Source organism: Mustela nigripes, chromosome 13 (genome assembly GCF_022355385.1).
Source record: "Mustela nigripes isolate SB6536 chromosome 13, MUSNIG.SB6536, whole genome shotgun sequence".
NCBI lineage: Eukaryota > Metazoa > Chordata > Mammalia > Carnivora > Mustelidae > Mustela > Mustela nigripes.
The window spans coordinates 29,884,187-29,907,970 of record NC_081569.1 but is presented as its reverse complement, the minus strand read 5'-3'; the positions used below and the strand labels follow the sequence as shown (position 1 = coordinate 29,907,970).

The window sequence follows — 23,784 nt, the reverse complement described above, 5'->3', positions numbered from 1 at the left end:
GAACTTACCTCAAGAGCCTCCAACCAAAAGCACCTGACTCGGTGTCCTGTCTCAGCCTTCCCATACAAACCACCAGACACATTCCAGAAACATGTCACCTTATTCCTCTCAGTACAGCCCCTCACCATCTGTAGTCCCCAGCTCCACTGCCCAGCGCCCGCAGCCCTCCTGTTTGCCAGGTCTGCCTTCTGTCTTCTGTCTCATCACCTCTGCAAGCCCCCCTGTCCTTCCATCTGGCCAGAGGCCCAAGAAGGGACATATGCTCATCACATAAGCACACACTCCCCCACACCAGCCCTCCCCAGCTCATCCCCTGAACTCCTGCAGCCTCCCAGCTCTGAGCCCAGGAGCTGGCACTAGGGGGAGGGGCGATCCTAAACACAGATCTTGGAGTATGTCCCTGTCACAGCTAGCTGCCGGACTCAGCTGAGCCCCTCAACAGCTCCCAACTCTGTCCTTCTCTTATTCCACCAGTTCTTACGCATACGGAGAGAGAGAAAGAGGGCAAGCTCACAAGTGTTTGAGGAGGGGAGGGAGGGGAGAAAGGTAGGAAAGAAGCAATAAGGAGACCCTCATCAGGTGCCCTGTTCTCCAAACCCCCCACGACCCTTCCTCCCCTTCTCTCATGAAGCCCTAGCAGACTTCGGTCTCCACCACTCAAGAGCTGTGTGACCTTGCAAAAGTCATGCCACCTCTCTGGGCCTGTCTCCTCATTGTTAAGTGGAGGGAATGCTCTCCCCTGTGCCCCTCCTAAGGCCACAAGGAGGATTAACAAGAGCAGATGGCCCTGTGCTGGAAACCTAAGGGCTGTCCACACCGTGTGCGAGGCTTAGGACTGGTCACAGAGCTCATGGGCCCTTCGAGATGGAGGGGGAAGCAGGGGTGGGGGGAAGCACGAGCCCTACAGACCTCGGCCCTCTGACCCTTTCTCCCGATGGGCGGTTCCCAGACCCCTGGCCCACTCCTCTCCCTCCTTGCCCCCGCCCTCTGAGTCTCTGGTGGGCCATTCTCCTCCCCCATCCATCACCTGGGACTAAAGAGATTAATAAACAAGACTCATAACTCAGCGGCTGGGATGCAGCAGATATTTACGGCTCCGTTTCAATTTGCAGAGAGATTAAGTGTTTGTCGATTTATTGTCTCTTGGTGTGTGTGAGCGCTGAACAAGGCCCCCCACAGGCCAGCCGCCCTCCCCCACTCCACATACTCACACACTTGAGGGCGTACCACCCCCCCCCCCCCCCCCCCCCCCCCCCCCCCGCCCCCGGGGGCGCGCCCCCCCCCCCCCCCCCCCGCCGCCTGGTGTCTGGAGCAGGCAGGGAGCCCGGTGCTGCCCAGCTCTGGAAAGCCACTGGCTCTGGAAAGCCACTGGAGTGGACTTGTCTTCCTGATCAACTTGACCAGAGAGGCAAGTGACCTTGGCCCCAGGAGCGGGCTCCCAGGCCCATAGAACAGGGTTATTAGACAAGATGGGGGGGTACCATCCTTAGACGATTCAGAGGGTCCTTCCTGGCCTTCCTCCATACTCATTTCTCCCCATGGGACAAGGGTCCATGGGGCTGGGTAAGTGTGCCCTGGAACTCACGGTCCACAATTCTAGATCACTTTCCAACACCCCAGAATTCCCTGCTCAGATGGTCCTGAACCTGCTCTTGAGAACCATGCAGGCCACCCCAGAGTGGAGTACTTTCAGGGAGAAGCCTGGCTAGGCACAGGGGGTGGGAGGGATGGTGGTGCAGGGGGTGGGAGAGAGGGTGACACATGCTGAGAGCCTCTTCTCTTATACCCCTGTCGCAGGCCCCACAGATATTAGGGATCGGATCTGGAAGGGGAGGCACATGTCCATCTGAAGAGAAAGACTCCCAGCCCAGCTGGGGAGGAGTCTGCAGGGGCCAAGGGACTGAGACTGGGGAGACTGGTGGGAAAGGGGCACCAGCCCCAGGGCTGCCCCAAGTAGGAGAGTGCTTGAGGAGCCAAGAAGCGGAGCACAGTGCCCCCCCAACCCCATGTTGACTTTGTAGTCTGGCAGAGGCATTCATTGATTCATTCGCTCAGCCAGCTTTCTGCGCATGGTCCATGTGCCACACCCTGTTACCTCGCCCTGCAGAGCCCTCTCAGCTGTGCAGGTGATAGAGAGTCGAGTCCCGTCTCCACCACTCAAGAATCGTTTGACCTCGAGTAAATCACTCCACCTCTCTGGGCCTGTCTCTACCACTGAGTGGAGGGAATACTGTCCCTGTACCTGAATACTGAGGCTTTGGAGAGGATTAACAAGAGAGTGGATGGCAGTGCTGAGGAAGCCGAGGGTGCCTCTCCCCTTTGCAGAAAACATATTAATAGTCGGGGTGTTCATGGACCCTTCGAGTTGGGGAAAGGGCAGGGAAGGGGGGAGCAGCATAGCTCACCCAGGCCTCCCCCTCCGACCCTTCTCCAGAGGCACATCCCCAAGCTCAGTGACAGTGACAAAAAGGTAACTCCCTACAAAAGTCCCTGTCCTGAGGAAGCCCCAGTTCAGGAGGAAAAACACATCGGGGATCCGTGCAGGAGGGTGACCAGAACTGTGGTGCAGTCTGCTCAAGGGATTGTGGGGGCACAGGGAAGGGCATACCTAACCCTAACCCCTATCCCACCCTGCCCCAGATTTCAGCCATCAGTAGTTGTTGCCATGAAAGCCGTGACAGATCTTGGATTTGTTGGTAGAAAAGAAGTATAGGTTAGTGAACTTGTTCCTGTAAGAGGAATCTGTTGAGTTGAGATTACTTGTGTGTGTGTGTATGTGTGTGTGTCCTCGTCTGCCTCCATACCTCTCTCCCAGGTGGGACAATGTTGGCCTGGAGTCTCACCAAGAGACATTGTGGGGGGTCCTCAAGCTACTCTCTTCCTTCCAGGCTAGTCCTCAAGATAGCACCTCAGTTTCTTTTTCTGTAAAATGGGGAAAATGTATTCCAGCAGTAAGAGATGAGGAAGTCTTAGGGTGTGGAGGTGAGAACTTGAAGGAATAGATGGGACAGAGGGTTGGCCAAATCTGGGTCTGCCCCCAAGCACCTAAAGATTGGGCTGAGGAGGAATGTGGCCAGTGAGGGGCCCACTGGAGCAGAGCCCCACCCCCACCCCCGAGAGGAGCAAGAAAATTAACAGCCAGGTCTGGTTCTGACTCTGCCTCTGACCTGAGTAGTTGGCCCGCCTGTACCCCTCCACTCTCTGGGCCCCAGCCTCCCCTCTCTGCAATGAGGGGCCTGGTCTTGATGATTTCTTCTTTTATCTGGCAAACAAAGCAGATGTAGGTAGGGTGACCTCTGGCTCAGCTCCATAGGGAGTCAGCTGGCACCGTGCTCTATCACTGCCCCTCTCAGCTCCCAATTAAGCACTGGGTAGGTGGGGCAGGGACACAGCTCTCTCAGTAAATAAAGCCCAGATCCTGAGGCCATAAATTGCTGAGGGCTTAAAGCATCTACTGGTGAGGGTGAGAGGGACTACAGAACCGGGTGACAGCTGGGAAGTGGGGCCCATTCCTTCTACAGACTGCCAAGCTTAGCCCCCCTTTTGATAATACCAATTATATCCACCCATCCTTGGTGAGCTCTTACTTTGCTCCCAGAACTTTCATCATCATCTCATTACCTCCTTGCACTAACCTGATGAAGGACAGACAGTAATCATCCCACTTTATGGTTAGAGAAAGTGCGGGAAACTCCGTAGCCCTTCCAGGACCCTAGGGCAAGACTGAGGGAGAACATTCATTGGTCCAGCACAGGTCTGGGGTCTGAGGGCCCCTGTTCCTGCTCCCGCAGCTGCCTTGGCCGGGCCTCATGACTCAGAAGTCAACAGCCTGCTGAGCTCAACTCACCGCGCTCCCAGTCCATCTGTCTGGGTGGGAGGGCTGCCTCAGTTTGCTGGTAAAACACCAAAACAGAGCTCTGGGGCTGCAGGTCTCCTCCCCAGGCCCACCCCAAACCTTTGAGAGTATAGGCAGAGAGGTCCTAAGCACCATATGTCTGAACTCCACATAACTGAAAAGTCATAAATTAAGCCACAGCTAACAAACTATTAATTACGTTCTATTCTTCCTTCCTTATTAACCACCTCCAAGAATTCCCCAATTCCGCATTGGATCCTGGCAACATGGGGGAGAGCAGCTCCCAGCCCCTGCCCCTATACCCCCATATCCTAGGAGACGTCCCCTTTACCTCTAACTGGGCTGTTTCCATCCCATATCCTAAGGTCCCAGTGACCATGTGAGACCTTTCACGCAGCCCTCAGGAAGACAGGCCCTGGGATAAGAGGGAACTCCAGAGTCCCAGGTTGCAGGGCTGTGGTCTGGAAGGGTGCTTGGGCTCTGGCTGGGCGCAGCTCCTTGGCCCTACCAAGTCCTCAGCCCGTGGGGAAGGTGGCAGCTCTGGGATGGCAAGAGCAGGACCCTCTAACACGCCGGGCCCAAGACAGGGGCCCCGCTTGTCCAAGGCTAAGGGCAGAACAGCCCCTCCCCCAGAGCAGTGACTCTATTAGGCTCCTGAGCTCTGATTAAATGCTTTTCAGTACAATCCAATTTCCTCCTGACGTGAACTAGAAAAGCCCAGTCTGTGCACGCGCGTGCGCGTGCACACACACACACACACACACACACACTACATTTGGTGTTAAATATCCAATCAGCTCCAAAGATAATAGAGAAGGGCCAGTTCACTCTCAGTTTAATCAGATAAAATGCCCATTCATCGGCTCCTGCCAGCGGCAGTGGAGGTCCCCTCCTCCAGCCCACCAGGACTGAGTGGAGGGGGCCCGCGGGAGGGGCTGCAGGAGAGGGGCCCGGGCCAGAGTGGAGGGGGAACCGTGGGGAGGAGAACCGGGCTGAGTAGGTGGGCTGTGCCTTTAAATCTTCAAGGAGGGGGGACAGCAGTGCCCACTGGGGACTAATTATCCTTCCGGCCTTTAGCCAGCTCTTACTCAAACAGACAAAAGGGGGGCTGGGGCAGCCCCAGTGGCGTTAGCCTTTGCAGCAGGTTTTTCACTCTCAGATATGCAAATCCACCACGGCAGGGTGGACCCTAGGGATGGCTGAATAGTGGTCTGGGGATCCGGGAGGGCCTGCAAGGGCAATGGCCTGGCGGCTGGACCCCCACTCCCAGAGGATGGTTTTGGAAGACTAGAGGCATCTCACTCTCTCTCCTCTGGCTGCGTGGGGAGCTTCACAGTGGGAGAGAGCCTTATGGAGGCCAAGAAGAAGGTCCTTCCCGCTCCTTGGGTGGGAGGCTCCCTCAGCAAGCTGACTCAGCAACCAGGAGCTAACAGCTCAGATGGGGCCGTCCTGCGCTCTTGGCCCCCTCCAGTCTAGGACATAGCCAGCAGGTAACCTATCCAAAGCAAAAATCTAGGTGTTGCCCTTCCCCAAAACCTGTCTGTTGCTCTCTCACCTGCAGCATGAGTCCCTCAGCCTGGTGGCCCCCCTGACCTCTGAAGCCTGTACCCCCACCCAGAATATTCTACCCACGCCTAACCCTGATGGTATCTGCTCACAGTTTCAAACCTTGGCTCCTCTCCTCTGCCTGCCTTATGTCCCCTCCCGCACCCCCACTCTAGGTTCCTGGCACACATGGATGCTCAGTACACGTGTCCAAGAAATGCATAAAGTGCCCCTTCCCAGGTAACCACATAACCCAGGGAGAGGCGGGGTCTGGATCAGAGATGGGAAGTTTGCTTTCCACTCATCTCCCAGCCAGCAAGGAGCTCAGTTTTTCCACCTGGGAAATGGGATGGTGTAGGCTGGCTGCCAAAATCCCGGTGGTGCCTGGAGAGGGCTCTCTGAGTGGTGAAGGGCCTTCGGCGTCTTATCATTTGCAGCAAGGTGAAAGAGGATAGTGTAAGGGAGAGAGCAGTTAACAGAGGCCAGATTCCATCTATCTCAGTCCCTCCAAGACCATCTTCCAGACAACCTCCCTTGGGGAGTCCATTCCCACTCTGTATGGGTCTCTGTCCTATCTCTCCAAGTCCTCTGCCCAGTTGAGAATTTCACTGCCATCTCGGCAAGAGGGTCCTGGGGCCTTGGCCTTAAAACTGGGAGGGGAGCTTCAAAACTCTGGGAGGCAGGTCCTGAGGCAGGAGTAAGGAAGGATGGGCTTTAGTGCGTAAGGTCTGGCTAATCAGGATTAGATCCTGAGGCTGAAGCCTGGGCCTGAAGTGGGCAGGGGCACAGGCATCCCAGGAGATTGAGTTGGTGGTGGGGGAACCCCCAGGCAATGGGACAGCCCCCTCCCCTCATGGCTGCCTGTGTTGTGAATGTCTGGGCCCGGGAGGATTCATGACCAGCCAGGTGAGAAGTATTTGTGAGGGACCAACAGCCATGAGGCTCCGTCTCCAAAGGCAAAGGGTACACAGGGGTTTCCAGAAGCACTGCCCAAGAGTCTGAAAGCAAAGACACGCTGCGAAGCCTGGCAGAAATGGAGTATAGTTTCTAGCAACTCAGGACCGGGGAGAATGTGCTTGCCTAGGCTGGAGGCAGGAGGGACAAACCAGCCAGAAAAGGTCCCCAGCCAGTGAGGATGAGGGGTGAGGAGAGGACATAACAGCCCCTTAGAACAATCTAGATGGGATTGGAGAGACAAAGACAAAGTAGGTGTTCCCCCAGGGAAAGGGACCTACACATGTTCAAACCCCAGGCACCTTCAAAGAATGCCCAGCCATGCCCTCCTCCCCTCCAGAACACCTCTGGGAGTCTGCTCCGTCTAGCTCATGAGACAGCACATTTGGAGCAGAAGACCCTCTCTTTCCACTGACTGTCCCAATGCTGGCTTTCCAGGGACTAAGGTGACCGCTGAGAAAGAGGGAGCTCCAACTCCCCAGTCCCTCGCTCCACTCAAGATTGTCTCAGGCTCCTTGGATCCCTCCCCAGGGATCCCCTTGGATCCCCAGGTGTCCCCAGAGCCTGGGGCTCCTTCCCCCACAGAGACCTGATTGGTGGCCCCCAGAACCTCTCCTCTTCCCTGCCAGAAACCCAGCTCTGGGGCCTGAGGAGGGGACAAAGAATGAGAAGCAGGGGGCACGCCCACCTCCACAGAAACAATGAAAGGGGTGGGGGTTGAAAATAGATTAGAACACCTGGAGAATACAAAAACCTAAAGAAACAGTCCTCTGTCCTGCATTCCTAATCCCCTCCAGCTGAAGACAGCCAAGAACACACCTATAACCAAACGGAGTTGGGTTTATTGCTTCCCTGTGGCCAAGGGGTGGGGGTGGTAGGAGACAGCCGGCAGGGTGTGCTGGGAAGGACAGAAGGGATTCAGCTCAAGTCACGTGGTTTGGGGAAGGTTCAAGGACACAGGGTTTGGCTCTGGTGGGATGCTCTCAGGAGGGGAGCTAATTCTCATCCAGAAGGCCGGAGAGACAGAACGGGACTAACGGGACTAAAACCGTCCTTGGTGAAGAAGCAGCAGGCACTCAGTTTGGCCAGGGAAGGCTGCTGTCTGGTCATTTCTGTGGTTTGTTCATGTTTTATCTGTGTTCAGACAGGACCACAGGGCAGCCTTGTTGTGGTCTTGCTCCCTTCTGGTCAGAAAGTGGCTTTCTGTGAGTTACGCCTGGATGATCTCCATCTGCTGAGCGACCGACTCTTGATCTCAGCTCCAGTCTTGATCTCAGGGTCGTGAGTTCAGGCCCCACATTGGGCTCCATGCTGGGTATAGGACAGACTTAATTTTAAAAAATGAAGAAGAAGAAAGGTGCTTTATCTGATGCTGTGGAGTGATGTCCAGGACAGCTCCTGGCCCCTGGGGCTGCTTTGCTTTCCCTCGGGAGCTGCTGGCAGGGTGAGTGTGGAGAGAGGGAACAGGCGTGTGTTATCCACACACCAGCGTCAGGCACTGTGCTAGACCCTAGACAGACTCTGCCCTCCTAACCTTCACCCCAGCCCTCTCCCCACTGTACAGCTGATAAAACTGAGGCTCAGAGAGGCAAAGCTCTCTCCAGCAACAGCCCTAACAGGGAAAACTGGAAGGTAACTCCATCTCCCTGGGTCAGAAGTTTTCACACCCTTGGCCTGGAGGCTGAGCTCCGCCAGCTCTGCAGGACACAGGACTCTAACTTGTGCCTCTCCACCGACGCATCCCAGCGGGGCATCTCTTGCTGCCCAGGCTCAGCCCAGCTGTCACAGGCCGGCCACGGTGTCAGCAGCCACCCGGCTGGTCCCCTGCGCCTAGAGGTGTGAGGGGTAATGAGGCCCCATAATTAAGGTTCCTGGCGACGCAGCCTGGAGATTTATAGACAGGCTTTGTCAATAAGCGTGCTCTGGCTGCGGAGCCAGGGAGACATCGATAAGTGCTCGTTACGGCTTCTCCCCCTCCCTGCCCCGCCCCCCCCCCCCCCCCCCTCCCGGGCCTGTCAGGCCGCCTGTTCGCAGCGCCTATGTACACAGGCTTCGCTCAATTAATTTGCACTTGTTGGCACCATCTGTTCTTTTCCTGTGTCCTTATCAGGCATGTGTGGGTCCTGCACCCTTCTCAGCTGTGCTCCAGAGCAGGGACGAGGCACCTGCCCTCAGACTGGGGCTCCTCAGGGTGGGGCACTGTCTCCCCCCTCAGGCTAGGACTCCTGAGGTTGTGGCCAAGGCTTCCTCTTCCTTCATCTTCCTTGTACACCCCTTTCTCCTCACCCGGGGGAGCTATGCTCGGGCTGAGACCCTGGGAGAATGCCTGCAAGCTTGATCCCCCTGGGCAGGACTTTGAACTCCAGAGAAAGCCCCCAGACCCCAGTCAAGCCATCTCCGGGCAGGCTGGCTGCCCCTCGGGCCTGAGAGCCAAGGGCTCTGGTTCTGGTCCCGGCTTTGGCTCCTAGAGCTTGAGGTTGGGAAGGTGCCTATTCCGAGAACAGTGGCATCACTGAGTCACAGGGTTGGAGGAGGCTCTTGAGTAGGGTGGGTCTGGAGGTCTAGACTTGGGCAGTCCCCAGAGCAGGGTTGGCATGGCCTGTGGCCCCAGGATGCCAGGCAGATGGCCCACCTGGACAACTGAGAAAAGGCAGCATCCTAACAATGCCTGCCCTTGGCCATCTCCTTGTCCCAAGGCTCTTGGCAGCCGGCATCCCAACCCTGCTCCTCTCAGAGCTACCCTAGCCTCCAGAGGGTCTCAGCACCTTCCAGCTCTGCTGGACTGTGCCTCCAGTCCTTGGCACTGATTTTCCAGATGGCCTGGCTTTCCCAACCCTGGGGGGTTGATTGTCAAGCTGGCTGTGCCGTGTCAAGCTGGCTGTGTTGCTGTGTCAAGCCGTGCTGTGGGGTGCTGCACAACCTCTCGCCATTACTGGCCTCTGGGGGCCACACGCTGGGCATGTTCGCAAGGAAACCAGGCCTTATCCTGGGAGTTATCTTTGGAAATTCATAGTCAGTGTCTAGCTCCAGCCCAGCCCACCTCCGTTGACCATAACCTGCTCCACGACTGGGCCCTAGCCTGGCCTTCAATGCTTCTGCAGCCACACCAGCTTCATCTCCCATCACCCGTCTTTGCTGTCTGTCTACACTTCCCCCAGGTGCCAGGCTGCTTCTAACCGTCATGACTTTGCCCCTGCCAGAGGCACCATCTGGTACCCAAATGGGGCTACTAGAGAGTGTGTGTGTTGCCTGGAGGGCCCCCAGCACCCTTGGCCTGGGTTGGGGGAAAGGTGACCCTCACGGTCCCCCATAAATGGAGGTGCCCCCCATTGCTCTGGCTGCCCACCCATAGAGTCATGGAAGCCTCAGGCAGACGGGAGACTCATTAGGACCACACGCAGCACGCTACTGGGGAGGCACCCAAGGTGGGGATTTACCCAGCTCCCTGCCCACCACCCCCAGTCGGCCCCTGCCCTGGGCCCATCCCAGGAACCCAGGAGGCCTCTACCACAGATGGCTCCAAGTATCCTGCCCGGGCCCCCGTGGGGGGTGGGGAGGCAGTGACTGGGATTTGCCAGGGCTGGTGGGAGTGGTGGGGATTGGGCTCAGGCCTGCCAAAGTGTTTCAGGCTCGCTGGCAGCGTCTCTGCCAGAAAATGGTCTTAGAAATGGGGACTCAGGCTCGCCAGGCACATGCTGGGCCTCCAGGTACCGGCATCTCAGGCCACACACGGCCCACGTGCAGGGACCCAGAACCCTGGGTGCCCATCCTTGGCTGGAGCAGAGGCTCACAGCTAGGCTGGGTGCAGAGAAATCCAACAGTATCGCAGAAACGTTATGGACCATCTCAGTCCTGGTGTCTTCTCCCCTCCCATGTACCAGCTCTCTTCGAGAAAGAACTGTGTTCAGAACAGCCTCGAAATGTAGGCACCAGGCCTAGACTCTCCACGTGTTGGGGGGAGCACTGTGGCCAATGGGGACCGATGGCTGTGTGCCCTGCCCTGAGTTCTCAGCAGCCTTAGTGAGGTAGCAGAAAGGCCAGTTGCGGACAGGAGGGCCAGCCAGGGGCTCTGAGCAGGGAGTGAAGAGTGTGGACTCATGAACCAGCTTCTCCTGCTGAGGCAAGTGCCCTGCCCCTTCCTGCCTCACTCTCCTCCCCTGTAGAATGGGCTCAGTGGCGGCTGCCTCGTTGAATTACGGGAGGCATGAATTTAGATGGATCTGTGTAACATATCTAGAACAGCGCCTGCCCAAGGCCAGCTCTTGTGTCACTAGCTGACTGATGCAGGCTCTAGAAAGTCAGAAAAGGAAGCCCTCATTCCTTCTAGCGGATGAGAGTGAGAAAAGCTTTTGTCTGGAGGTGGCTCTGAAGAAAGATCTGCAGAGACAGGGTGAGGGCGCCCCTGTTCTGTCCATGGCGGAACTGCACCGCCTCTGCTCTTCACCCCCACCCGGAGCTGGGATCACAATGGACCTTGACTGCCAAGTGGGATGAACAAAACCACCCTCTAATGCACCACCAGGAGCCTCTGTGCTCCCCTCTTCCTGCTTCCCACCCAATCTAAGGCCTGCCCTGCTTCCTGGACCCCATGGAAGGTGGTCCCCCACCCCACAAAGAGCCCCAATCTTGACATAGCAGCTGTCTGCTGTGTCTCACTATGGGGGGGGGCCTCCTTATCACCCATTTTATAGAAGTGTAGATCAGGCAGGTCCCCATGGGATTTCAAGGGGCAGACTCAACCCTTCCAGAATGGTATCCCCTCCCTCTCAGCACCCCCAGTCCACTGATAGACCCCCAGAGGGGTCTGGGGGCCCCTCCTGCCTCCCACCAGAGCAGGGCTGGAAGACGCCCATGTCTGGGTCCTGGCTGAGCACGGCCAATGCTTCCACGTGGTACATTATTGATGGTGCTTCTAATTGTGCGTTTCCCAAAGTCTACAGGCCTTTGATGAAAAATTCATGGCACGCCCGAGGATGGGAGCAGATTCAATCGATTGGCAGCTCAGCGGGTGCAGGAGCGCTGGGCCCCTCTCAGTGAGGGGGTAGCTGTGCAGGCAGGTGGGGAGGGGGCATCCGTGTGGCACCGCCTTGATTGCTGGCTTCGGGCCCCAGGTCTTGGGATGGGAGGGGCATGTCTGGCAGAATACAATAGCCTCTCTCCCTGGGGCAAGATCAGGGAAGCATAGGCAAGCGTAGGCACCCATCGGGGATGTCATCTGGGTGGCTGGAGCCATCCAGAGAGGATGGCCAATCGCCATCATGAGCCTCGTTTTCATTTTGGAGGACGATCGACCCTCAAGAGCCCTCAGGAGTCACACAGAGGTGGGAGTGACATTCCCAGAGCCATTCATGCCCTGGGTACTCTGCTTGGAGCTTTACACCCACAAGCTCTTCAAACTTCCCACAGCTCTAGGACACAGGGGAGGTCAGGCTTTCCATCTTACAGACCATGAAACTGGCTCAGAGAGGTTCGGGACCGCCCTGACCAACATCACACAGATAATGAGGAGCCGAGTGGTGACTGGAACCCGGCACTGATGGGAACCTGGCACTCGGGGCCCCCTGTCTTTCTCCTGCTCCTGGCTGGCTCTGGTCTGAGCCGCAAAGCAGCTCAGGGCTTATCATGTCTGATTCTCCTGCCCTGTCCCTATTATATAGAGGAAGACACCCCATCAAGAACAAAGATCTCTCCAGGATCTCCGAGTGAATTAAGTGAAAATGGAGGCCTGCCCGTGAGAAGAGTAAGGGCCCCCCGTGCCACTAACCGAAACCAGAGGCCCCCCACACATGCAGAGTCCTGAGCTAACACCCAGCAGCCAGAGCTAGGGGGCTCCTTAGACCAGGGTGGAAACTTGGAAACAGGTCAAGCTGTCTGTTCTGGACTGTTCAATCAGGGGTGATGATTGTGCCACTGGTGAGGCCCCAGAAAACCCTGGCATTCACTCATCTGTTCATTAAGGAGGTGAAGAGAGCCCCAGGTCTGTGCAGGCACTTAGCCGGGTGTAGCGGGGGTGCCTATCAGGAAGGGCTTTGGGGCTAGGCTGGCCTGAGACAGACAGTCTGGACCCAATACAGTGGGGAAAAGCCAGCCAGGCCCCTCCACGCCCTCAGAGGGGGTCTCTGCACCCCGGGCCAAGGGTGGCTAAGACAGATGGCTGCCTTAGTGACCAGGGCCGTTTCTAGGTGGCGGGCTACTCTGTTTGGGTTTGTTTTCCCTTTGCTTCCCAGTGAGTTCCTTTTAAAAACATCCACCCATGTCTCCACTGAACTAAAGGGAAAGGAATTTGTCCAGACCATCAGGAAAGCAGAGATGAGAAGGCCCCGGGGGGCAGGCGTGGGGCCCTAGGCTCTGCTGTCCAGCTGCGAGAGGAGCCCAGCCTGGGTTGTGGAGGGGAGATTGCTGAGGGGGTGGGGCTGGAGGAGCAGAGAGAGGGGAGACAGACAAGGGGGAAGAAGGGGGAGACAGAGGTGTAGCTACAGGGTGGGCTGGGGCAGAGGGTTGCTGACATGGGGGCTGGGGGAGACAGAAGGCCAGAGCCCTTGGGGCCTTGCCCTTTCCTGGGTTCCCAGCCCCCCAGCCCGCCCAGGCCTTGCCATCTCCTTGCAGTTCTGTGGCCAAGGAATGAGCCTAGCCTGACGCCAGGCTCCCCACCCAGATGCTCCCCACCCTGGAACAAAGGGAAAGTGGCCCCTCGAGTCTGTCTGCTCCAGCTCAGGGCTGGGCTCAGTCACCAGGCAGGGACTTGTTGTAGCAACGGTCCCAAGGGACCTATCCCAGGGAACAGGACAACCAGCAAGAAAGATGGGGGAGCCAGAGTCCCCATCCCCTCCAGTCCCCAAGGCTGCCCCAGGCCCACCAGAGGGCTGCTCTGTAAGTCTGCCTTCATACCCACAGGTTCCGGGAGGAGGGGTTGGCTCACCTCGCAGGCAGGTGTGCTGGGGTGTGTTGTCTGGCAACCGGCAGAAGCGATCCCGGAAGATCTGGCCCGCAGGCAATGGCCCCCACAGGCCCATGGCCACAGGAATCTTCCACAGGGCACACAGCCTCAGCCCCGACCACCTGAGCCCACACCCAGGAACCCAGAAAGGGAAGAGAGGAGAGCCTTAAGGTGGCCATTGTCTTCTGCGAACCCAGGCCCTGGCTCTGGCCTCTTTGAGGACAAGCCCGACATCCTAGAAAGTGCCTGGGCCTGGGCTAGCTCAGGTCAGTCAGGCAGAGAAGTCTTGTGGGTTGGGCACAGCTTAAGAGGGCTGTGAAGGAATATGGGTGAGGGAGATAGCGGCATGGGAGAGGAAGTGGATAAGCCCCTGGCCAGGGGCCCTGGGTCAGTGACAACACCTTCTCATTTGGACCCCAGTCACCAAAGCATTTGTTCGTCCTCTATGGCAAGAAGTGGTGGCAACCACCCCCTCAGCTGGGACCATCACCCCAGCTTGCAGATGAGAAGGCCCAGAGTGGGCAAGGGCCTTGTGGGCAGCTGTGGGCAGAGGCTGGATTAGAACCCAGGATCCTAGACTGTAGCCAGGACTCGCCCCCGCCGCACCCACAAGGGACGTTCAAGGGCAGCAAAGCTCTAACCAGAGAGGATTATGGCAAGAGGTGACCGGTGGGGTCAGAGGTTCTTTATGGAAGAATAAGCAGAGGCCAGAATCGGGGTCTAGCCCCTCACCAGCCCCCTGAGCACCTGTCCCTGTACTTCCTTGGGCTGGAAGCAAGGGCCAGCCCCACGCTGAGTCCAGGAGAGGCAGGACTCTGAGCCATAGACCAGAGGAGGAGTGATCCTTGGCTGGCCATGGTGTGGTACAGGCGGTCTTCTTGGAGGAGGGCCCAGGATAGAACCTTGAAGGTGGGGCAGGCTTCTGGGAAGCTTGGGAGCTGGGGAATGGGAATAGAAAGACTGAGCATCCTCCCAGAAGCCCCTCCCCCAGGCCAGCCCCACCCCCACCCTCATTGTCTGGACCCAGCCCAATTAGCCCCCCTGGCTCCTGTGGGGGCCAATTAGGCTGGGGCTGGGGTCAGCACTGGCCAAGGCTTCGCCACCCCTCCCCACCCCTCCGAGCTTCACTATGCTAAGCACAAAAGGCACCGGCTCTGAGGCAACAGAAAGGAAAATAAAGAACAGAAGGAAGAGAAAATGCACTCCTTTTGTTTCTTTGCTGTAACCTTGAGCTGAACAAAGAAGCGACTGCCTCCCCCTTAGGAACCTGTTTTAAACAGTGATTTGCACAGAGTTGCTTGTGGTTTGGAGATTCAGCCGAGATTCAAGGGGAATGGGGAGCAGGGATCTGGGGTGAGCTGGGCACTGGCTCTAGGACCTTCTGTAGCTCTGGACTGCCCTCGATCCAGAGGCAAAGCTCCCCCCCACCACCCCCGCCTCAACCTCCTGAGTGGTAGCAGGTGAAGTGGTCCTCCTGACTCCCACAGGCGACCCCCCACCCTGCACCCCTGCACCATCGAACCTTGCCTTCTGCCAAGCCCCACCCACCCATCTGGTGCAGCCTGGAGTCCAGCCCAGAGTCCAGCCCCTCCCACTTGGCCATGACCTTGCTGCCTGACCTCGGGTGGGCCAGCCCCAGCCTCATATGCTCTCCAGCCAGTGGGGCTCTCAGACCTCCCTGACCTTCCCTCTGGTGGTGATGAGGTTCCAGAAAGAATGAGGGAAAGGAAGAGCCTGTTCTGGTGGCCACAGGGTTCTGTAGTCACACTGCTGTCTCACTTGTCCCACACCTACTCTGCTGAGTGGCCAGTGGCCAAAGTCTGAGAGGTCATAGATTTAGAGGCATGACCCTGGGTGTACTTGTGCGTGAGGGGCTATTTGGTCAGCATGAGCCTGAGCTCTGGGAGAGAGCCATCCTCTTTCAGCAGGTGCTTAAAAAAAAACCCTCTCCCCCAACCCTTCAGGCCTTGCCTTCTGGCCGCAGCCCCCTGGAACTGGGCCCTTGCTCAGAGCTCTGATCTCGGGGAACTGGGAAAGGCCAGCAACAATCCACACAGGCTGAGTGTATCCATTTTCTTTTAAAGAAATGAGGTTAATTCCCATTAAAGGTACTGGGTAGGTAAGATTGGCCAAAGTGGCCTCTCACTTCCTGAGGGGACCTGTAGGAGCTCTGTCCATCAGAGGACGGCAGATCTGGCTGGAGCAGTGTCCTTGGCCACCAGTCCTTGGGGACCTGCCTGGCCCTCCTTCCCCATCTTGCGGCAGCCACCAGAGTCTACAGAGAGGAGGGGAGGCCCTTCTGTGCTGCCAGGGTCCCCCAGGACCAAGAGGGAGAGCGTGTTGCTGGTCTCTGGTAGGAAGAGGAATCCCAGTCTAGTGGAAGAGGATCAGGAACGGCTTCTTGGCAGAGGTCACAAGGCTTTAGAGACGGAGAGTGGCCCAGGAAGGCTGGCCCATGATCAGAGTGGCCATGGCCAATTCCTGAAGGGAGTCTAATTTTGCTGGGACAGATGGCCTTAAAATTCAGACCTGGCAGTTTATCACAAGGGCATGTGGGAGCCATTGAAGGGCTCCAGAGGCGGGAGAGAAGCTGCCATTTACCTATTGTCACATGCCAAACCACCCCAAACATCGTGACTTAAAATGATCATTTTTCTTGTATTGTTCTCTCTCTGTTCTTTGCATCAGGAGCCAGGCCGAGGCATGGTAGAGAGGGCTGGTCTCCATCCATGCGCCTGGGTCTTCAGCTGGCATGGAAGGGCAGGGACTGGAGCCTTGGGGCGGGCTGGGGGGTAGCGGGGAGGGGACGGGGTTTGGAAGAGGCTCCGCCCACAGCAGCAGCTGGGGCTTCCTTACAGCGTGGGGGCCTCAGGACGTTCTTCCCTGAGGGGACAACAAATGTCCCCGGAGGGAGGAGCAACTGCAAGAAGTCCCAGAACTTCACAGTGCTGCCTTTGGGGTTCTCTAAGACCCATCCAGTTACAAGGGGAGGGTGTGGACGGCACCTCTCACTGACAGGAGGAACACAGCACTTTTAGCCTCTTTCATCTACTGGGAAGGTTGTGTTTTGAGGAAACACAAAGAAAACCCAAAGAAGCAGAGAACTAGGAGGCCTGCCTGTAGGAGGAGCTCAGACCAGTTCACCAGGAGCAATCGGAAGGGGAATGCCACCAAGAGGTGCCCCTTCTGAGCAGAGGAAATCCCATGGGTGGGAATAGAAGCATGACATTATTGGTTGGTTTCATCATTGGCAGAGGGGTGTCCTGAGGGGGTAATACTGGCCCCTCTCAGGCCACTACAGAGGTGCAGCGACATCAGGAAATGGGCCTTGCCAGGTGAGGAGTGGGTATTGGGAATCTTTCTCTCTCCGACTCAGAAAAGCAGCCCGGGTGGGCCCTAAGAGCACCTCACACGCTTGAAGGTGATCAGACGGGCCTGGGTGATGTGTACAACTCCCTTCGCCCAGTAGACAAGTAGCCCCAGTCCCTGGCTAAAGGAGAGGGTCAAGGGCAGAGTGGCATCTTACCCAGTCCCCTGGAAGGCCGTAGCTCCAATTCCCCACCCCAGGCTTGGCTCTCCAAGCCTGTAGGATGGCCCTTCAATGGTGTTCAGCAAGACCCAAGTCAGACTGAAGCACAGGCCCTATGGGTGGGGCAACCTCGAAAAACCACCCAGCCTTGCCCCCTGTGGGTCTCAGTTTCTTCTTCAGGAAGTAGGAGTGAAAATGCCTCTGCTGAAGGCTCATTGTTTAAATCAGAGGAAAAGTATGGAAAGGGCCTGCCCACTGGTAGGCATTCAACAGATAGAGCTCTGGTTATTAAGCTCCATGACCTCCACAGGCCCTGACTGGGCCTAATGTCCTTAACGTGGCTTCTGAGGTAGATAGAAGCATCCTGTCTGATTTGCAAAGATTTAGTTGGTGCGTGTGTGTGTGTGCATGTGTGTGTTTGGTACAGTTTCTAAACCTCATCCAGGTCCAGTGAGATTTGGGATTTGCTGTGTTACCTTGAGCAAGTCACTGTACTTCCTGGCCCCCATGGGTGATTTTTGGCAGAGGTCACCCATCAGAACCTCAGAATGGGAGTTCACAGACAGCTGTAGGAAGATGGGCAGGACCTTTTGGAGGAAGGACAAGTGTGCAGTAAGACCACACCCTGTGCTTCTCTCCCACCCCTACCTCCTCCTCCCCCCATTCCCCTGCCCAGAGAGCTCTGGGGCCTGCTCCCACCAGCCTTACTCCTGATACAGACAGAAGGCAGAGCATCTGTGGGCGGCGGCTGCCCTCTGCCGGCTACAAAGGCAAACCACAAGACAGGAGCCTGGGCCTGCCTGCAACGGGTCCCTGGGGCCTGGCGACCCAGAGGTGAGATGGCTGCCCAGGGAAGAGCAAAGCGGGGAAGGGTGGGTGCCAGGCCCAGCAAACCCACCGCCTTGGTTCAGGCTCACCCCCCACCCTCTGCACGCATCCTACCCACTGCAGAGTCCTACCACCCACACTGCCTCTGATCCAACACCTGTCTATACTGCCCCCCCCAACCTCCGGCTTCTTCCTTCCCCTTGGAGAGTGAAGCCCCTCCCTGCTCCCCACCCCCACTCCTCACCCCCCCATTCCACCCCACCCCCACCGGCTACAGCCGTTTCCCCCAATACAACACCCTCCCATCTCCTCATTCTCCCAAAACTCCTTTCTCTGTCCAACCCCTCACCTCTCCCCATCTCTCTGTCCCTTCTCAACCTCACTGTCCCCATCACCCAGTTCTGGCATTGGAGCACTGGCCAGGGGAACCAGGGGTCACCTCCTCAAGGCCACACCCAGAGGCTCCCTCTGCAGATCAGAAGCTGTTGAGCCTTCTTACTTTTTTTTTTTTTTAAGATTTTATTTATTCATTTGACAGAGAGAGAGAGATCACAAGTTGGCAGAGAGGCAGGCAGAGAGAGAGAGAGAAGCAGGCTCCTCACTGAGCAGGGAGCCCGATGCAGGGCTGGATCCCAGGACCCTGAGGTCATGACCTGAGCCGAAGGCAGAGGCTTAACCTACTGAGATTTTTTAAAAAATTTATTTGAGGGACGCCTGGGTGGCTCAGTTGGTTGAGCAGCTGCCTTCGGCTCAGGTCATGATCCCAGCGTCCTGGGATTGAGTCCCACATCGGGCTCCTTGCTCCACGGGGAGTCTGCTTCTCCCTCTGACTCTGCCTTCCACTCTGTCTGCCTGTGCTCGATCTCCTTCTGAAAAATAAATAAAATCTTTAAAAAAAAAAATTTATTTGACAGAGAGAGAGCCCTAGTAGGCAGAGCCGTAGGCAGAGGGAGAGGGGAAGCAGACTCCCTGCTGAGCAGAGAGCCCAATGTGGGGCTCAATCCCAGGACCCTGAGATCATGTCCTGAGCCGAAGGCAGAGGCTTAACTGACCAAGCCATTCAGGCACCCTCCCCCTTATCATCTTTTTTCGAAAACCTTGTAAATTGTGAAATGCAACCCACGTGGGTCACACTTAATGTTAAAAAAACAAAAAAAAAACAAAATAAAATTCTTAGAAAGCGAATGCCCCTGCTACCACTAGCCGGGTCAGAGACTAGAACATTGCTGGCACCAGAAGCCCCTCATACCCCTCCTCCCCTAGACATGACCACATCGGTGGTGGCTCATTGTCTGGCTTTGCTGCTTTATCCTGTCACCGCCTAAGTGTGCCTCCCCGGGCCCTGCGTCCTAACAGCTCGACCTCTCTCTAAAGGGCATCACAGCATGTATGTGTGTCTATCTGCCTGTGGTTCTCTTGTGGCCCTTTGAGTGTGAGCTGCATCTGGAAGGTTGCTCCAGGCTGTGGCTCCTCTTTTTCGGGACTGTGTGCTGTTCCCGTGTCCCTCAGCTCTGTCCCAGAGGGCCTCAGTGGCTCACCACGGCTTGAACGCTCTGAGGAGGTGATTTTTACGCTGTACCCAGGTCTCTAGGTTATTTGCAGTCAGCAAGCGAAGAGTCCTTCCTTACCCAACATACTGTGACCCAAAGAGCCTCCTCTCTGAAGCTCCCTGGCCTTGGCTTTGCCAACTGCTCCTGCCCCTCTGTCCCCCACCTTTCAGGCACGTGCCCTGAACTTGAACCTGAGCACCCCCCTCCCCTCTCACCTTCATCCTGGAGCCCCCTTCCTCATTCTACACTTAGCTAACTCTGGAAAATCTCCTTCCAAGGCCTCCCTTAGACCTCCATGGGCTGCTCTCCCCACCCAGTCTCCAACCAAGATGCTCCCCAAGTTTGACCACCATCAACTGCCTGTGACTACCCCTCTCACCCCACATGCCTCACGCTTCCCCAAGCCAGCACCTCCTCTCCCCCACTGGGGGCATGAGTCTCTTCACTGTCCCCCAAGGCAGCAGATGATGACTTCTCCCCTTCCACCTTTTCTTCCTCCTCCCCTTCCACCCCTTCTTCCTCCTCCCCCTCCACCCCTTCTTCCTCCTCCCTCCTGCAGCTCTGCCCTCATCTCTGTGCCCAACTGCCTCTGCTAGCTCAGGTCCCATCCCTTGTTGCCTGGCTCACAGCACCTGGCCTGCATGCTCCTGGGAAACCAGGGGGTATTTCTCACACACGCATGTGCGCGAGCACACACACACCCCTGCCTTGCAGTTTATGCCCTTCAGTGACCTTCCAGGACAAGTCCAAACCCCTGAGATGAACCTTCAAGATCCTCTTCTGTTCGCCTTGCCCCCTCTCCAGCCACACCCCTACACTCTCCTCCCTGTCCCCTGCTTGTCAGAAATCCCCCTGCTCTGTTCCTCATTGCACACTCACCTCCCTGCCTTTGTCACAGTGTCTCCCCTGCCCAGAGAACCCCCACCCCTACCCCCAGGTAACACCTACCCATCCATCCTCAAGAGTCAGCTGGGATTATTACCTCCTCCAGGAAGCCTTCCCGGGCCCCCAGCCTGGGTTAAGAGCCTCCTCTGAGCTCCCCTGTGTCACAGGCACTTCCTGCCATCTCCTCTGTGTAGATGGGAAACCACGGCAGCAGGGAGGGACAGTGGGGGCTCCTCTGTGCTCCTCTGCCCCAGTGTGGAACAGACATGGCGCACAGCGGAGCTCAGCAAGTGTTGGCTGCCTCTGTGTTTATCAAGCTGTCACTTTCTAACTGCGTCTCTGTGACTTTGGGCATTTAGACAATGAGGATCTAGAAGCATTTTTGGTCAACATAGTTGTTCGGGGCTCCAGATGTATTGAACACCTCCACTTGGGTGAGATAACCTCGGGTTCCCCTGTAAGAACTTCTTGAGGGGGAGGGGTGCCGTAAGCTTTCCCTCTTCGGGCTCTTGGGAAAGATCACCACTCTTTCTTTTTAATTAATGATAAGGAGCTTGAGGAGGGGCTGGGCCTCAGTTTCTCAGATAATCACACCTCCTGTGCCTGGTCCCCAGCACTATTGTAGGAATGATTTTTTTTAAAGCACTTAGAAGGTGGGACGGGGACGGAACTTAGTGTCAACCTCTGTGCCAGGCCCCAGCCCCCCTCACACCCACTCATCCCCTGTGTTCCCTTGTGTTCGGGCTATTTTCATGCTCCTGAGATGAAGACCCTGAGGCTTAGAGCGCACTGCCACTCTCACAGGCGGGGCAGAGGGACTGTTTGACTCTGGGGTGACCTGATGCTTCTCACCTCCACAGACTTTGAGAGCCAGGGTCCTGTGAGGGATCAGGGGGGGGGGTACAGTGGGCACTCAGGAGAGTCGGTGTCCCCAGAAGAGGTGATAGCCCAGAGAGGACACAGGGAAGAGGCTGGCATCCTGTCCACCACCTCCAGAACAGGCTGGGAACTGGGCAGGAAGGAGGGAGGAGGCAGAGAGGCAGAATTCCGATGGGAATCTGGGGCATGATGTCCTGCGTGTTCTCAAGGCTGGGCTGTGACGCAGAGCATGACCCTGAGTGGAGAGCCTCACCCAGGCTGTGGGGAGAGGTCAAGGCAACCAGTCCGCAGGCCACAGCTCCCCAGCCCAGCCTCCCTGCCCAAGGTCACTGCTCAGCTGTGTAAGCTGAGGAGGGAGGGTAGGTTGATGGGCACACACCCCTCTGTGTCCCCTGGATGGGGACACTAGCCAGGGCAGAGACTGAGGGAGGTGAGCCAGGATCCTCCCTCCTCCAGGGGAGACCTCACCCCCAGACAGCAGCCAGGCGCCGGTGGTCTATAGAGCTAATCTGCAAGGGGCAAAGTCCCAAAGGACTCATAGCTCTCCCTCCAGAAGGGGCCACCTGGCTGAGGCTGGGACACCCCACTTCACCAGCAGTCATGTTCTCTCTCTACCTCTTTATCCCTTGCTGTGAGACTCAGCTCTTTCCATGTGTTGAAGGGGGCTAGAAAGAGAGCCTCGTTCACCCCCAGGACCCCAGGACTATTCAGAGTTCAAGAACAATGGGATCTTAGAGAGAGTGGGGCCCTGGATGAGAGGAGGGGAGCCGTCCCCTGCTCCAGCCCCACTCCCTCCACACCCATGTGCGAACGTGCACACACGCATGCACCTCCCCACACACACGCACCATGGACTGTAAAAGAGCCAAGGTCAGGTGTGGGAATGAAGGTTCTCGGCACAGTGCTCAGCATGGGTGCAGGTGTGAAGGGGGATATGAGACGGTGTGCTGGAGGGGCAGGGTGGCTCTCATGCCTGTGGGAGCCTTGTCGCCAGGCCTCTGAGTCGACACAGAGCTGGGAGGAAGCTGGTGCAAACCTCAGGAGCTCACTTGGAACCACGGTCGGCCGGTGGTGAAGATCTCAGCCCTCTGCCCCACCTCCCCACCCCAAAACACAGACTGCTGTGCCCAGGGCTTGGGTGCCCAGCAGAGCACTTCCCTGCCCGGGGTCCTGCCCCCCTCCCCCTCCCTTAGGCAGGGTGCATCAGAAGCTGAGGAGTCAGCACTGGGATCAGGCAGGCGCATTTGAATCTGCAGTCTTTGCACCGTCCTGGGCCAGCTGTTGTGGGGGGACAGTGAGAGGAGACCATATGCCCACCTCTCCTGATGCAGGGAGACCTGGGCACATCTGGCTCTGTGTACGGCAGATAGGGGAACCCTTTTTTCTACCTCCAACCTGAGACAGCCTTGACCTCGGGGATAAAGGGCAGACTGTGGCCTTGGGACATCAGGTAGACCCTGGCTACTCCCTGATCAGTGCTACTCAAATTCTATAGATCAGTTGAGCTCCAAATCGAGTAGGAATCATTCTTTCTTCGTCTCTCTGGATTAAGCCCCAGCCTTCCTCAGTCAAGGAGGTGTAAGGAGCACAGTTTTGCAAGTAGAATTGGGTTCCAGTGCTAGATCCACATTTACAAGCCAGCTGACCTTGGACACGCCCCCGAAGCCATCAGAGTCCCACAGGATCTTCCTAGGCTTCGTATGGGTCCCTGACAAGGATCAGTGGGCATGCCTGCTGGTCCTCAGAGCGCCCTGCCCAGGGCAGAGCAGACTCTGCCAGGCCCTCCACGAGAGGACTGGAAAGGACCTCATAGCAGGAAGAGGCTGCCATGAGGGCCTGGGAGCAGCCCTCCACCCCCACCCCAGGAGCACCCAAAACTCAGGGCTGAGAAGAACCCAGCATTATTGAGAGTTGGCAGGGTCCCCGGAGGAGAGCCATGGTGTGGAGGCTTCGGGGACTTAAACAGACTTGAGACAGAATTCATTTATTTTTTAATTCATCAAATATTTTTAACTCTTATGTGACGCACACATGTTCAGACGAATGCACAAAACGTAACTGTGTTTGTTGCAGTGATGTGTGTCAGCCCCATGTGTTTCACAGGTCAAGACATGCGGCATCGTGGGCACCCCAAAACTCCCCCACACCTCCCAGTCACTCCCCACAGGTCCCCGCATAGAACTCACACCCTGACTTAACTCCAGTGCTTCAGTTTGCCTGGTTTTTTTGTTTTGCTTTGTTTTTTAAAGATTATACTCATTATCTCAGAAAGAGAGAGAGCATGTGTGCAAGAGAGAGCAGGAGCAGGGGTGGGAAAGACAAAGAGAGAGAAAGAGGGAGAAGCAGACTCCCCTTGGAGCAGGGATCCAATGGGGGGGGCGCTCAATCCGAGGACCCTAGGATCAGGCCTGAGCCAAAGGCAGACGCTTAACCAACAGGTGCCCCACGTTTGCCAGTTTTGAGCCAAATCTCTATGGAATCATAGGAGAAGTACTTTGTGTCCAACTTTTCTCTTGCTTGAAGTTATTGTGTAAGAGCTTCCTCTCTGTGGTTTCATGTCAATGGCACTCATTAATTTTTACTGCTGCCTACATCCCGTTATATACATATGTCTCCGTTCGACTGTGATGGGCATACGTGTGATTTCCGTTTGGGATTAATACAAATAATGCTGCTGGGAATGTTCCCACACCTGCTTCTTGATGCGTGGATTGCCCGTGTTGGTGCTGGATACACACCCAGGCATGTAAACTGTAGGATTGTTGGCTACATTCAACCTGAATAGTGTCCAGGAGGCAGGGGTGATGGTGGCCCTTTAGGT

The 23,784-nt window shown here is 56.7% G+C and overlaps 1 protein-coding gene across 1 annotated transcript in view; it reads left to right on the top strand.

Moving 5' to 3' along the window:
* The window catches only part of CCDC33 (coiled-coil domain containing 33), a 101,786-nt gene that overhangs the window by 69,824 nt on the left and 8,178 nt on the right, over positions 1–23,784 (top strand). The window lies entirely within an intron of this gene.